This window comes from Meriones unguiculatus, chromosome 1, assembly GCF_030254825.1.
Source record: "Meriones unguiculatus strain TT.TT164.6M chromosome 1, Bangor_MerUng_6.1, whole genome shotgun sequence".
In the NCBI taxonomy this organism is placed as follows: domain Eukaryota; kingdom Metazoa; phylum Chordata; class Mammalia; order Rodentia; family Muridae; genus Meriones; species Meriones unguiculatus.
Genome location: NC_083349.1, coordinates 122348460 through 122364080, shown reverse-complemented (window position 1 = coordinate 122364080; position 15621 = coordinate 122348460).

Sequence of the window (15621 nt, the reverse complement as noted above, 5' to 3'; positions counted from 1 at the left end):
TGGGCTCAAGAAGATACTGTTTTGAATATGACAGTGGAGGAGATAGATAAAATACTTTTAATTGGGGGCCTAGAGAGATGGTTCTGCATTTAAGAGCATGGTCTGCCCTTCCAGAGGACCCTAGTTCAATTCCCATCACCCATATGGTGGCTCACAACCATCTGTTAACTCCAGGCCCAGGGGGGGATCTAATGCCCTTTTCTGGTCTTCACCGGCACCAGGGACACACATGTTAGACAGACATACAAGCAAGCAAAACACCTATACATGTAAACTAAACTAGAACAAAAAAGTTACCTGGAGCCATAAGGTATGTTTTCAAATCATAAGGTCTCGAGCCAGTTTCTAAGACTCTGTGTCTTAGTTTGTTAAGTAGGGAGTTCTTACCAAATCAAGTCGCTATGTAAAATGACTTAAAGGATAATTTACTTAAACAGAGATGGCTATTTTTTCGTTTGCTTGAGACCGGGTCTCTCTATGTATTCCGGCTTATCCTGGAGCTCCCTTGAACTCACAGAGATCCTTCTGCCTCTGCCTCCCAAGTGCTGGGATTAGAGGGGTGTGCCACTGTACCTGGTAAGACATGTACACTTTTTAAAAGATTTATTCATTTACATTTAAAAATATTTTATTTAGTTTTATCTTATGTGCATTGGTGTTTTGCCTGCATGCATGTCTGCACTGAGGGCGTCAGGTCCTCTGGAACTGGAATTAAAAACAGTTGTGAGCCACCATATCGGCACTGGGGAATGAACCTGGGTCCTCTGGAAGGACAGTCAGTGCTCTTAACCACTGAGCCATCTCTCCAGCCCCTATTTACTTCCTTTTAAATTATGTGTATGTGTGTGGGGACATGCACATGAGTGCAATGCCTGTGGAGGCTTGAGGCTTCGGGTTCCCCCTGAGCTGGAGTTGCATGTGTTGTGAGCCTCTGGATGTGAATGCTCTGGCCCTCCTGGAAGGGCAGAAAGTGCTCTTCTCTACTGAGCCATGTCTCCATCCCCTGTGTGTCTGAATGAAAGGGTAAAGCAATGTGGAAATTTGGGGCTGGAGGGAAGATCCTGAGCTGCAGGAGTCAGACCTGGGGCTTAGTGAGGGCAGGGAGGACTTTTGGAGGAAGTTGGGCCCCACTAGATTATATACACTTCTAGGGCTCAGAGGTCTTCTGTAGTCTGAGGAACTCCAGCATTTAACTTGGAGCATGGCAGCTAGCAAGGAGAGATGGGTGGAAAGAGGATAGAAATAGAATACGGCTGTGGGGGGATTATCCTTAGAAGAGGAAGAGCTCATTTTGTGCAGGGCAGAGAGTTTCTTACAGTAACTAGGAGTGCCTCTACCGAAAGGAGCTCAGAGAGATCGGCGCTGGAGAATAGGAATGGCTAATTTCAAGGCCCCCTTATCCACCCTCTGTTGAAGAACTCTGCATACCTTTGTTCATGTAAACCTCAAACTAAATCTGAAGGGTGTGGCCAAGTGTGGTTGTGTATGCTCGAAATAACAGCACTCTAGATGCTGAGGCAGGACCACGGGATGTTGGAGGCCAGCCTAGGTTACACAGTGAGAAACCATGTCTTGAAAAACCAGGACAACAACAAAAATCAAACTTCCACTGCCAGCAAAACTCCGAGGACAGTTTTCTTCCCGATTTTACAGATCAGGAAATCGAAGACCAGTAAGATTATGAAATGTACCCTACAGGGCTAGCCAGCTGGTTAGTGGTAGACACGCGATTTGAGTTCACGTGGATAATTCATTTTGGTATTTGGACCCTTGGGCAGCTTGTTGAAGACCAACCATGCTTCTACAGTCAAAAGGAGTTAGGCCAGTAGAGGAGGGGTGTGGCTTATATCAGGTGAGAGGCTAAGGATAGACCTTGAGCACTGGCCTGCAGAGAGGGAGAACAGGGTTCGATCTTCCCACAGTCACAGAAGAAGCCCAGTTATGTGGCTGTAGGTTGAGGTCTAAATCATTCCTGTATTGTTGCATTTTTTTTTTTTTTTGGAGGTGGTGGATAGTAGGTCAGGAGCTGAAGAGACACCTAACTCTGACAGGGACATTCCTGGAGTACTAGGAGCTCTCAGGTTGGTGAAGATATGTGACGAGAAAGCATAAGAACAAATTGAACGTGTCTAACAATGGCAATTCAGGGAAGGAGGGAAAAATAAACGACTTTGGGACCTTAAAGCAGGCTGATCTGGGACAGTAAGTGAAGGTCCAGAGACTCTGGAAGATTAGATGGCTGGTTTTGTGGTGACTCAGCGGGCCTGCAGCCAGTGGATCCTTTGTGTTCGTCACTGGGGACTGAATGCACATATTCCCTTCTGAAATTCATGTGCTTAAAACCTGTGCCCAAAGAACTGGTTGTTAAGGGAACTAGCAAAACCTCTCAAGAATTGGGATGTCCTTATAAGAGACACTGAAGGGAGCATGGATGAAGAAGATCAGCAGAGTGTTTGCCTAGTGTACACAAAGCCTTGATTTCATTCTCATCGCTATATAAACCAGATGCGGTAGCACACTTTTAATCCCAAGCCCTTGGAGGTGGAGGTAGGCAGGTCAGGAGTTCAGGGTCATCCACAGCTAAATAGTGAGTAGTGAGGCCAGCTTGGGATACTTGAGATCTAGAAGGGGTCGGAGGGAGGAAGAAAGGGTGAGAGAGAGAGAATATGAGAACACAGGAGAGATCTCATTGAGTCACGAGTTCGACATTGACATTACCTGAGTGGGGGCTGGGTGCTAAAAATGCAGGTTCCATGGCTCTATCCAGAACTAGCACATTAAAAACTCAGAGGTTTGAGAGTACTCTGTAAAATACTGGCTGGGTCATGGTCTGGTCCTAATTGTCCAAGTAGGAAACTAGGGCCTCCTGGCTCTGCAAGCACCCAGTCCCCAAAACTGATACTTTGTTAAATCAAAGCCAGGTTAATTTCTCTGATGTGATATTTGGGGATTAAAGGTTTAGAACAAACATGGATGGTGTCCTGACTAGTTTTATGTCAGCTTGACACAAGCTAGAGTCATCTGATAGGAGAAAAGGCCTCCATAAAATCCAACTGTAGAACATTTTCTTAATTAGTGATTGATGTGGGAGGGCCCAGCCCACTGTGGGTTCTATGGGAATGCAGGCTGAGCATGGGGAGCAAGCCAGTAAGCAGCACCCCTTCCTGGCCTCTGCATCAGCTCCTTCCTCCAAGACCCTGACTTTCTGTCCTGACTTTCTTTGATGATGAACAATGATATAGAAGCATAAGCCACATACACCCTTTCCTCCCACGTTTCATTTGGTCATGTTGTTTCATCACAGAAATGGTATTCCTAATTAGGACACAACTGGGTGCAGTCACTAAGCAGGCATGTTGTCATGGACATAATATACTTTGGAGACAGGGCAAGTGAATGATGCTGAGAATGACAAGGTGGTCACCCACCCAGAGAGTGTTTACAGCATTTGGGTTTTATTCATTCCTGCTATCTTGTAGCCACTGTTATAACTAGAAAGGTCCTTAAATATTGCCTAATACTTCAGAGTTGTTTCTGTGCACACACAGAGCCTTCTTCAAACCTTTACATTATTCCTCCTCCCTTTTCTTTTCCCTTTCTTCTCCTTTCTTCCCCTTTTCCCTTCTTCCTGTTCCTGTCTTCCTCCTTACTTCCTCCTCCTTTTCCTCCCCATTTACTCCCTCCTTTTCTTTTCCCTCCTTCCTGTTCCCCTCTTCCTTCTCCCCTTCCTCCTCTCCCTCTTCCCTTTCATCCTGCCTCTTCCCTTTCCTCCCTTTCCTGCTCTTGCTCTTCTCTTCCTTCCCCCCCACTTTCTCTTCCCCATATTCCCTTCCTGCTCCTCCTCCTCCCCTTCTTCCTGTTCCTCTCTTCCTCCCTTCTCTTCTCTTCTTCCTTCCTTTCTTCTCTTTAATTCCCTTCTCCTCTTCTAGTTTCTTCCTTTTTCCTTCTCTCCTCCTCTTCTTTCTATCTTCCTTCTTTTTCTACTTCTTCTCCCTCACCTCCTGCTCCTTCTCTTTCTTTAAAACCTCGTAGCCCAGATGAGCCTTGAACTCACTGTGTATGTAGCTCAGGCTAGTCTTGAGCTCCTTATGTAGCCCGGGTTGCCCTGGAATTTGCAATCTCAGTGGCTCAGACTGGAGTGACTTTTCTTTTATGGAAGTCCAGTTCTGAAGTGCGATTTTCATCAACTCTGCACCCAGAGTTTGAAGGAAAGTCTTGTCAGAGGAGTTGAGTTAATCTTTTTCTGTTCCACTTGCTTTAGTGCGTTTGGTGATAGTCTGTTTATTGCTAAACATACCTTGTTTAACTTCTAGTTTTCTGCACAATACCTCTGGGGTATATCCTGGTTTTGCCTCTGATTTCTTCACTTGTCCATCTAGTGCTCCTGTACTGGGAATCAAGCTGGCACATGGTCAGAAAATGCACCATCAAGTTCCTTGGCTCTCCACCAGGTGGAGCAACTTCACTGTGGGAGTTCAGCCTCTCCCTTCCTCAACTGCCCACCCCTCCCCCACTCTGGTTTTTGTTATGCTTTGTTTTTGTTTTGGATGGGCTATACCCCTTGAAAGGTGGTAGTGTGAAGTGGAATGGAAGGGATTCAGTTAGATTGGACTTAAAGTTTAAATGAGAAAATGCCACATCAGGCCGTGATATAATGCTATTTGTTTGTACAGGGGCTCCTGGATCCCAGACTGACCTTAAAGCTTGCTGTGTAGCTGGGAATGGTGTGCACCATTTTGTCTGGTTTAATACAGCGCTGGGGACTGACCTGAGCACTCTGTGCATGCTGGACAAGCACCCTACTGAGATGCTGAGATAAGCCTAGACTTATTAAGGTGAAGTTTAGTGCCTCTTGCTGGTAAAGCAGCAAATGCAGAAACAAGCCTGCTGCTATGTATGGGTCAGTCGCCCCTTCCCCCAAATCCCCATCAGTTATATCAGTACCTTAGAACGTGGCCTTATGTAGAGAGGGGATATTTAAAAAGAGTTAACATCAAATGAGGTTGTGAGGGTAGGACTTACTCCTCTATGTCTAGTATTATGATAAGAAGGAATTGGGACACAGAGGGGTTTAGAGGGAAGTATTGTGAAGAAACACAGGAAGAAGAGAGCCAGCAACAGGGGCTTGAACATTTTCCTGGAAGCCAGGGGAAGGCCCCAATCTGCCCACACTTTGATCTGGGATCTTTTTTCGTCCCCATCTGTGAGTCAGTGAGTCTGCTGTGGCAGCCTAAGTAAATATTCACCCTTACATCTTGGGATCATTTAAGGAAGCTGGATGTAAGCATTTCTCTATGGGGAGAGAAGCACTCTCCCCCCAGGGAATGCTGTTTAACTACATAAATGGGGTGCAATTTACAGACATCAGAGAACAAACTTCAAGAGCCCTCAAGCCATTTAAAAGCCTTCTTTGTATGGAAACAAGTGGCAGGCAACTCATACAAGATTCTAAACTGCTTGACAGGCAAATTGGGGGTTTTGAAAGCCACATCCACTTGCATGCCCGATACAACTGCTTAAATAACTGCCACAACTGGAACTGGGTGAGGGCTTAATTTCTATCTATTTATTTAAAAATATTTACTTAACTGTGCTTGTGTCCAGATATGCAAATACACGAAGACACCAGCATGAATGAAATTGTATTTGGCAAAGTGGTGTGAAAACATGTACATGGTAAAAAGTAAAAGCTATGAGAGGAGCTGGGAGGACAGGAAACACAAGCTGAAGAAGATGTCATGAAATGGAGAAATGTTTGTGTCAAAAGATACGTGGGAGAGCATCTGTGTGTATGGAAAGAGATACTATGGATAGCCATGGATGCACGTGGGAAAGGGACACTGTGCTCTGTGCACTTTTAGATGTAGGTATGTGTTGGGAGGCGGAGCACACATGAATAGATGTGTAAGAAGGAAACGTATGGGAGTGTTATGAATGAGGCAGAGAGGAATGCGTGTGTGAGAGAGTGAGTGTGTGTGTGTGTGTGACTTTTTAAAGGATAATGCTAGGCACTGAGACAAAGGTGCCCAGAATCCATGTCTAATTGCCTGGCTGACCTCATGGCCTCTGGGGAAAGACTTCAGATCGATGAATAGGCTCAGAGAGTGACAGTTCCTTGGTAAGTTTGCAGTTGACCAACACAGATCTGGGTTTGGCCCCATTCTTGTCAGTAACATTTTAAATCAGGTTGACTCATTTCATTTAAGAATATATTTTGAAATTAATTCCTGTTTTTTTAATTTTCAAGTTTTGGTTCAAGTTCAATAAAGACATAAAATCAACAGGTCAGGTTCAGCCCCATGAAAACTAAACCAAAGCATTTCTCTTTGTGCTGGCGTTAAAGTTAATGAACTAGGAACAAGCATGATTCATTAGGCTGGAAAACAGTCAATGCCTTTTCTAGTGAGCCTCACTTTGTTTTCTAATTAATTCTTAATTGGTAGGAGTCTATGCAGAATTCATTACAGATTTTCAAAGTTAGGATGCAGTGTTTTGTTTCTGTTTTTTTTTTTTTTTTTCCAGAGTCCTTACAATAACCAGTGAAGGTTTGCAGGCAGCATCCATGTGCTTATATGTGCTGGGGATCATTGGATATGTACAGATAGACACATGAGGAAGAAATATATGTGAGGATGGGGATGAGGACTAGAGGGGATATATGTGTGAAGGAGTGAGTTTTGTTTTTTTCAATCTCAGTGCAACACCGTGGTCATATTAAGTTTAATGCTGAGCCCAGTTGTACTTTTGTCTTCATTGAAAGTGATTGCCCTTTTGTGTGTGGCGACGGCCTTGTGATTGAGAGGAAGCCATTTGGAGTCTCTTTCTTCTGCAGCAAGCTGACTGCGGCGGGTGGGCCTGATCAGCTTTGTTAGGGGGTGTTTTTACAGCCATGAGCCAAGCCTGGTGCTATTTCTTTATTTGTTTGTTTATTTTGCAGCATTGGGGATAGACTCAAGGGCCATGTACTTGCCAGGCAAGCATTCTTCCACTGAGCAACACCCAGCCTCTTCTCAAGTTTAAAAGGTTGCATTTTAAATACTTATAAAAAGAACTTTGCCTCAATTAAGCTGGGAAAACTTCAAATACTCCTTGCCTCTATAAAACGTTTGCTGAGTTTCACTCTGTATGTTATTTGTTTGGTAGATAAGCTGTCAAAATGTAAGGGTGCCTTCAGGTAAATAACTGTCAACCAGGGATTATTCAGGCAATGCTAGTTAAATGCAGGAACACACACCCACAGATTCCACACACACATACACACACACACACAGACACACACAGATATGAAAACAGGAGGAGAACTTATGAAGAAGGAATTCCAATATGAGGAGGAAGAAGATGCGATAAGATTGTGATGGGAGAATATGACCAAAGTATGTTATATATGCATATACATATAAAACTATACATAAAAAAGTTATATGAATGTACAAAAATTTAAAAACAACTGCAGTTTCTGACCCAAACCATAAGGTGAACATGTTGGTCACCATTAATGCAACAGTTACTCTGTAACTTGAGAGTGTTCATTTCAGTCTTGTTCATACTCTTGAGAAGTTTAAATGTCCATCAACCGAAGAATAGAAACATTAACTGTCCCAGGCTCATGCCAGGGATTATTCAGCAGTTCTGATGAAGGAACTGGCTCTGCCTGTAAGATCAGGTAAATCTTGTAAGCATTCTCGTGAGCGAAACAGAACAAAGGGTGCAGGTTACAAACTGCAGCAGTGTGATTCCACACGGAGAGTTGCAGTGCTGGTAAGGGCTGTGCCTGCCTTACAGCAGCTGTGGAAGTACCATTTGGAACAGTATGGAAGGTTGGGTTGGGAGGAAAAAGCTGCAGCCTAGAGGGTTGTCCAGGGGCTCCAAGTGTACAGGAAAAATTGTTTTTGTTTGTTTTTCCTTTTTTTCCCCTCTTGAGCTGCAGTTTTACTTAGTCCAGACTAGTCTCAAACTCAACGTAGCCTAAGATGACCTTGAATGTCTGATCTTCCAGTTCCCATTTCCTGGAGGGTTGGCTTTACAGGCATGGGCCACCAGGCTTGACTTACGCTTATGTAGAACTCTCTGTGTCCTAGGCACTCTATCAATAGGACTACAGTCCCAACATCTTGAAATTTATTACAGAAACATCTGCAGCCAGTTAGGCTTGGCTGGGTCGTAGGCACAGGGCTCATCATGTTACTGTCCCTAGTCTAGCCTGTGTTTGGAGTATTTCCTAATTAAGAAAAGGAAGCTGATACCTCTGCCATTCTGAAAATGGGGATGAGGGAGCATTTCTCAACCTGCCCACTTTTGTCAGAGATTGACTCTCATTCTCCTGTTGTCGTTGTCTCCCTCTCTTAGCTAAACCATCTCCCTGTTTTTCTAAAGACTGGCTCAAGCCCTCTGCTGGTATCCTTAAATTGTTTTATTTACTTATTTTTTAAAATCGGTGTTTGCTGCAGATTGGAGGTCAGAGGACAGTTTTCGGGAATTGCTTCTAGCCTTTCCTCATGTGAGTACCAGGTATCCAACACTGGGGCTCAGTTTTCGGCTGCAAGCTCCTGTACCCACGGAACTATTTCACTAGCCCTGCTGGGGTTCTTGAACGGCAGAGGGTACCAGGCGCTGGGATGTCTCTGGCAAGTTCTGAAGGCACAAGGGCTACCCGGATAGAGGTGGTAGAGAGGAGGTGAGGATGATGGTCATGGGGCCCTTCTGCTGTCTAGCTTCCTGGATTTCCCCCACTTCCTCTGCTGGCTGCTAGTGGCCACCTCTGGGTTGCAGGGGCCAGAAAGGTCTGCACGGCAATGCAGGTTTGTTCCTTCTCTCCTGCACCCATCCTTCTGACCCACACTCGCACCAGAGAAAGTTCAGGTTACACCCTCGGGTGTCCAGGGTTTTAAAATCTTCCCCGGCTCGTCTTAGGTAGGTTTCACACTGTAGGGGACTTAATCAGCTTTCACTGTTGGGGAGCCCAGTCCCCTACCTCTGTCTGCTTGAACCGCCAGGGTGTCTTCCTGCAGTCCACAGACACGCCCTGCGCCGGGTGTAGCCCTCTGGAGGGGGTCTCTCTCTCCCTGGCGCGTCTCCCCCAACCCCTCCTCCTCTTCGGTCAACAGCGGCCAAGCAACAAATGACCTCTGTCCCCGGAGGTTTCCGACTTCCGCGCGGACCCCTCCCAAGCCGCAAACCCCGTGAGAGCGCAGCGAAGCCGTGGGTGCGTGCAGCCGGCACGGGACGCAGTGAGCGCGACCCCCGCGCAGCTGGTCAGTCCCCCTTCCTCCGCCCACACCTGGTCGGAGCCGCAGCCCCATCTCAGGTCCCCCGCAAGCACGGCGGCCCGCAAGACCCGGACGGGCGGACTCTACGGCTCCGCGGCTCCGGGCTTTGCGCAGCGCCGGCTCGGCCAGCGCGGGCTCCGAGGACGCAGGGCGAGGACAAAGGGCGCGAGGTGAGGGTGGCCGCGGGGCGGTCGTGCGCCAAGGGCTGTGGGAGGCGTCCTTGTCCATGTGTGTGCATGTGAATGAGTGAGGCAGACACTCAGAGCCAAAGCCAGAAGGAGAGGCAGAGCCAGAGTCTGAGTGCGCTTGGCACATGCTGAACGCTCCTGCTGCTTAGGTAAGAACTTTAGGAAAAAGACAGGGCTGCTCCGGGTTGAGTGCGCCTCGGCTCCGAATTAGGGAGGATGTTTGTCGTTCACTGACCCCCTTCCCCCATGGCAGCCGTGTCTTCTGCAGCATGTGAGACGCGGGAGAAACCAGACTTCTTCCCAGAGTGGCTAGGGAACACCCATGAAAGGCTGGTGACGGTGGTGATCACTGGTTAAGGAGTTTTGGTTACTGGATCCCATTTGGGAACCTGAAACAAAGGCTACTGTTCTGAAGTCGGAGAGAAAGTAAGTGGTGTGTGTGTGTGTGTGTGTGTGTGTGTGTGTGTGTGTGAGAGAGAGAGAGAGAGAGAGAGAGGGAGAGGAGAGAGAGAGAGCTTGCGCTTGCCCATCAGGCCACCAGGGATCAGGGGTGGGTTTGTGGGGGAAGGCCAGGAGACCCTCCACGCTGAAAAACACTGGGTCAGTTTGCTGTCAAACTTCATTTGATCCCTGAGGAGGAGCTAAAAGAAATTACCTACTTAATAGATTGAAGTTTTTCTTGAATCAACTTTCATTATAGAGTCAAGTGAATTATTTTTTTTAGCCCTTTAAAATGATGAATGTGTAAATTTAACCTGAACAAACTCTCATTTATTCTCACCAAGGATATTCTTTTGCCTTTAAAGGCAAAAGTTTCACAGGAGGATTCTGAACTTAGTCTCAAGAAGACACGCGCCGGTCTAGGTTTGCAGTGTTTGGTGGAATGATGTTGGTGGGAGTTTTACACAGCACTTAGATTCCATCTTGGTTTTCTTAGCGTTTCTTCAGCTTTCCAGACCTCTCTGCCACCTCGCAGCGGTGGCATTTCTGATGCTTGCTCTGAAGCTTATTTACAACAAGCAAACTAGATTTAAATGTAAAACACCTTGGTGGGTGAAGGAATGCGTCTGCCTTCTCCCTCCCCATGCGAACTCTGGTTCATTTAGAGTTTACAGTAGGATCTGTGACATTTGGTTACCCCACAACGTTTGCTCCAGGTGTTGTGTTCCTCCTCATTCTGTATTCTTCATGGAGTTAGAAGTTATTTTAGTCTGAAATTGGCATCCCACTTTGGCCCTTCTTGATATTGAAGGTGGCTAATGTAGCTTCTGACTTAAAATGTTTTAAACTCGGGGACAACAGTTGGAATCTTGGACTGGTGGGTAATTTGGAATTATCCTTCATGTGGCTTTGTGTCTTTACCCTTGTTTAAGAATTTTAACCAGGCGTTGTAATCTTCCACTCCAGCTAAAGTTTCTGTGATTACTATAGCATTGATTGCTCTTCCATTCAGGAAACCACTCACTGAGCTTGTCCGACCTCACTCATGCTCCGTCTGGCCCTACTATTTCATCTGACATTAGAAGTTTCCCTTTTACTGTGTCCAGTTTGGGGCTTCAGTGTTTGAATTATTTAGAGGTTCTGAGGCAACCTCCAAGCAGAGGTTGGAAAAGAAAGGAGAGGGTGACAGAGAGAAGTAAGCCTGCTGCCCTCTGCCCTATGCTCAGGTGTGATAATCGAACCACTGGGACCAGGGGTTGACAACTAGCCTACTTATTGATGGCACTGCATCCTCAGAAGGGAGCTTCCCGTCCCGGCTCGGTGCGCTAGCCGTGGCAAGGATGCCTGTAGAGATGTTGTGGGCTTGGTGGAGTCAGGACTAGGGAAGCTCTTCTGGAGAGTCTGTGCCGTAAAGGCACAGTTAATCCTGTCAGCCAGACATTGCTTAATGGGTAATTTCGGCTTTTTTAGATACAGTGCTAAACTGTAGTACTTGAAAGCTAATAATACTGAAAATATGGCAGGAGAAGGCTACTGCAGAAACAATATATATTGTGACCAAAACTTTAAGAATATGCAGGGGAGCTGAGCATGGTGGCACACGCTGTTAATCCCAGCACTCTGGAGGGAGAGACAGACACATCTCTGAGCTTGAGGTCAGCCTAGCCTATAGAGTGAGTGCCAGGACATCTAAGGCTGAGAACACTATCTCAACCCCACCCCACCCCCAATAGGCAAAGGAATTAAAAAAGCAAACCAGAAATTATAATTATAATCTTCATTTAACTGCTTGAACTCTTTGGCATATGTTTTCTTGGCATAAAGATGAATTTCCAGTAGTTCCTAAAAGTTGGTAATTTTTTTTTTTTTTTTTGAGACAAGTCTCAGTGTGTATCCCGACTGTCTTGGAACTCCTGTGTAGACTAGGCTGACCTTGAACTTTTCAGTGATCTGCCCACTTATGCCACCAGAGTGCTGGAATTAAAGTCATATGCCACCACACCTAGAAGTTGGCCAAAATTGTAAGATATTCAATTTATATAATTTTGTATCTGAATTCTCTACATAATGATTATGAATATTGGCTATATTATTTTTATACTGTTGTTATAAATAATGATTGTATATTTTATTGTGTAGACAAATTATACCTTTACCATTTCAATAACAATTTCTTACAGCTTTCCTATGTGTATTTTTTCCACAATGAGAAAACACCCCTGACTGATGGTAAGAAATGTATATCAAATTTGCCTGCTCTTAGGAGGTGGCAAAAAACAATTAATTTTTGGGACAAGAGGTGAAATGAATGAAGACTAGTGTTGGCTTTCTTAGTCTCTGTGGAAATAATTAGTTTTTAAACCAACTTTTAGGTCCCGGTCCATCTCTAGGACATATGGGATTCAAGTTGTATTTTATTTATGCTGCTGCTGAATTAAGAGTTTTTGGGGATGAAAACTTGTGCCCTAATTTTATCTACTAGAGTTTGGTTTGATATAGATGTTGGTAATGTTTTTGTTATGCTTTCTTTTGAGTAGAAGAGATATATTTCAATGTTTGTATGGCAAAACTAAACTCTCTTGGGAACACACAATCTAAATCTTTTTTAAAAATGAGACTTAAAAAAAAATGTGTGTATGCCTTTAATCCCAGCACTTGGGAGACAGAAGCAGGTGGATCTCTATAAGTTTGAAGCCGGCCTGGTCTACATAGTGAGTTCCAGGACAGCTAAAGCTACACAGAGAAACTCTGTCTCCGGGGCAGAAAGTGTGCCTGCCTGTGTGTCTATTCCTATAAGTGTAGTTACCTGTGGAGGCCAGGAGAGGGTGTTGTATCATGTGGATCTGGTGGTTGTGAGCGGCTTGATGTGGATTCTGGGGACAGAACTCAGGGACTCTTCAAGAGCATCATTCTCCTAACCTCTGAGCCATCTCTCTGCCTCCCAGTATGAATCCTGATATAATTGATTCTCATGACCCTTTATTATGTAAAATTATAAATGTGGATGAAGCTGGATCAGTGTTCCCTGATAAGTAGACAGAGGTAAATTGGGCACGAGGTTGTGTAACAGAATGGTCCAGGTCCTGGAGTCAAAGAACCTGCTTTACTGTTCACTTTGACCTTGAGGGACCTGGTTCTTCTCTTAAGACACTTGTTTCCATCTGTCTCTTAAGGAAGTTGCTCTAGGTTACCTACAAGCTTCCTTCTGACTTTAACTTTGTTAATGGCCTTTTGTAAACTTTGCCCTGTAAGCTACAGTGACAACTCATGAACTGTAGTGCTTGGACTAGTATTACAAAATGTGGGTTCTTGGGTCTCCCCACCTAGAACTACCCAGAAACTTTTGGTTTAATGTGACTTCAGGTATCTCTGATGAACAGTCAGGTTTAAGAACCATTACCCCATGAACCTAGCCAAGGTAAGAACAGAACCAGGGCTAGGAAGATAGCTCAGTTGGTAAAATGCTTGCCTTGCAAGCCTGGGGACCTGGGTTCAATTCCTGGACTCTCCTGAACAGTATATGTTTTCTTCCCTTCCATGCATGGAGGCCCATAAGGTAAATAAATGTATAAGTTAAATGTATACAGTGCTTCTGACTGAAATGACAGGCGGTAGGGGTCAGTCATCATTCAGGAACTCTGAGAACTGACACATTCTGGATTTGTAAGGATTTGGGAGAGCAATTGTGAGATGCAGTATTTCTGGACTGGAGTCTGGGTAGGCAGTTTCATTCAAAACTAAAAGGCTGAGTCGTACTACAATGACACCTCCATCTGCAATGGTGTTTGTTTGCCATCCCCCTTCCTCTAGCCCAGTGGCTTTCAACCTTCCTAATGCTGAGACCCTTTAATACAGTTCCTCATATTGTGGTGACCCCCAATCATAGCATTTTTTCCTTGCTACTTCATAATGGTAATTTTGCTACTGTTCTGAATTTCAATGAAAATATCTAATATTTCCAGTGGTCTTAGGTGACCTCTGTGAAAGGGTCATTTGACCTTCTGAGGGGTTGTGACCCACAGGTTGAGAACAGCTGCTCTAGGATGCCCACAAGAAGCACTGAAGAAGCTCAAGCATCCCTTGCTCAATGTGGTAACCCACCCTATGCAGTGGCTAGCTCGCAGTAGGAGCTCAATGAGTATTTGCTCTGCCTGGGACTTCTGGAACACAGGCAGCAACAGCTAAAAAGAAATTAAAGGCTTACCTCTGAGGTCTTGCCTATGTATGAGCCAAAAATATCATTCAGTTCAGTCTCATGTGTAGGGATTTGTGCTCATGGAGGTGAGAGAAGGATGGTGGATTCCCTGGAGCTGGTGTCACAGCTGGTGTCACTGGTGAGCTGCCTGATGTGGGGGCTGGGAAATGAATCCAGGTCCTCTAGAAGTGCAGTCAGTGCTCTTCTGAGTCATCTCTCAGACCTTAAAGCGTCTCTTGTATGTTTAGCGATGTCCTAGACCCTGAGAGAAAGTATGGAATGGCAAGAGAAGATCATCGACAAGAAGCTTGTTCCATGAAAGTAATTCATTTACTCATCATGGTTGCTTCACTGAGTGGCCTTCTGACTTAAAGCGGATGAGTTGCCTCTTTGTCAGCATTGACCATACGGTGACTTCTCTTTGGCCTTACAGCCTAGCAAAGTTGTGACTGCTATTTGTATTTTATAGTGAGCAGGCTTAGGTGGCTTGTTAGGGATATCTCAATAAAAGAGTTTTCAAGGAGAAAAACCAACTCCCCACTCCAAGACCACCAGTACCAAAGTGTGCCTATATTGGGGCTATATCATTCGGCTCTTTTTTTGTATGCACTGAAAATTTTGCATTTATTTATTTATTCGTGTGCACACCTTGACACGGCACATATGTGAAGGTCAGAGAACAACTTGCAGGAGTTGGTTCTCTTCTTCCACCTGCCACCATGTGGGTATGGTTATCAGACTTGGCAGCAAGCGCCTTTACCCACTGAACCATTTTGCTGGCTCCACAGTAAATATTTTAAAATCATATTTTACATTGCATGTAAATGTGTACATTTAATGTGAATTGTGTAATGTACACAATTCAATTTAAAAGGAAAATAAGTTTAGAGTTGTACAGCTTTCCCAGTGTCTGGTTCCAGAACTTTTTTTTATAACCCTCAGAGGAACCCAGGACCTATGAGCAGTAACTGTGTGCTGTCACCTTTTCCAAGCCCAAGCCTTGCACCTCTGTTCCGGCCTCTGTTACTGTATTGGGATTCTTTAGATAATTGACTGGAGAGAGACAAAGATGGGGAGAAGGCTCAGCGGTTAAGAGCACTGGCTACTCTCCAGGAGGACCCTGGTTCAATTCCCAGCACCCACATGGGTGTGTGTAACTCACCCTCAATTGTCTGTAACTCCAGCTCTAGCGGATTCAACATTCTCACACAGATGCACACGCAGGTAAAACACCAATGCACATAAGATAGAGAAAAATAAATTATTTAAGAAAATGGTTTGCTATGGGACACCACCACCATCCAGCCTCTGTGACTCATATCCCTGTCCTGGGATGGGAACTTCAGTGAGAAAATGACTCCAGAGGCATCTGGACTCCCCAGGGCTGTCCTGCTGAGTGGCCTCTCACCAAGGGGCCAGCCATGGTAGCTCAGAAACAGTTCTTTATCTCTGTGGGTGGGGATCAGTTTGGGCAAAGACACCATAGGGGTGAAGGAAAGCCAGGCTGGAGAGTGGAGGCAGCAGCTGCCGA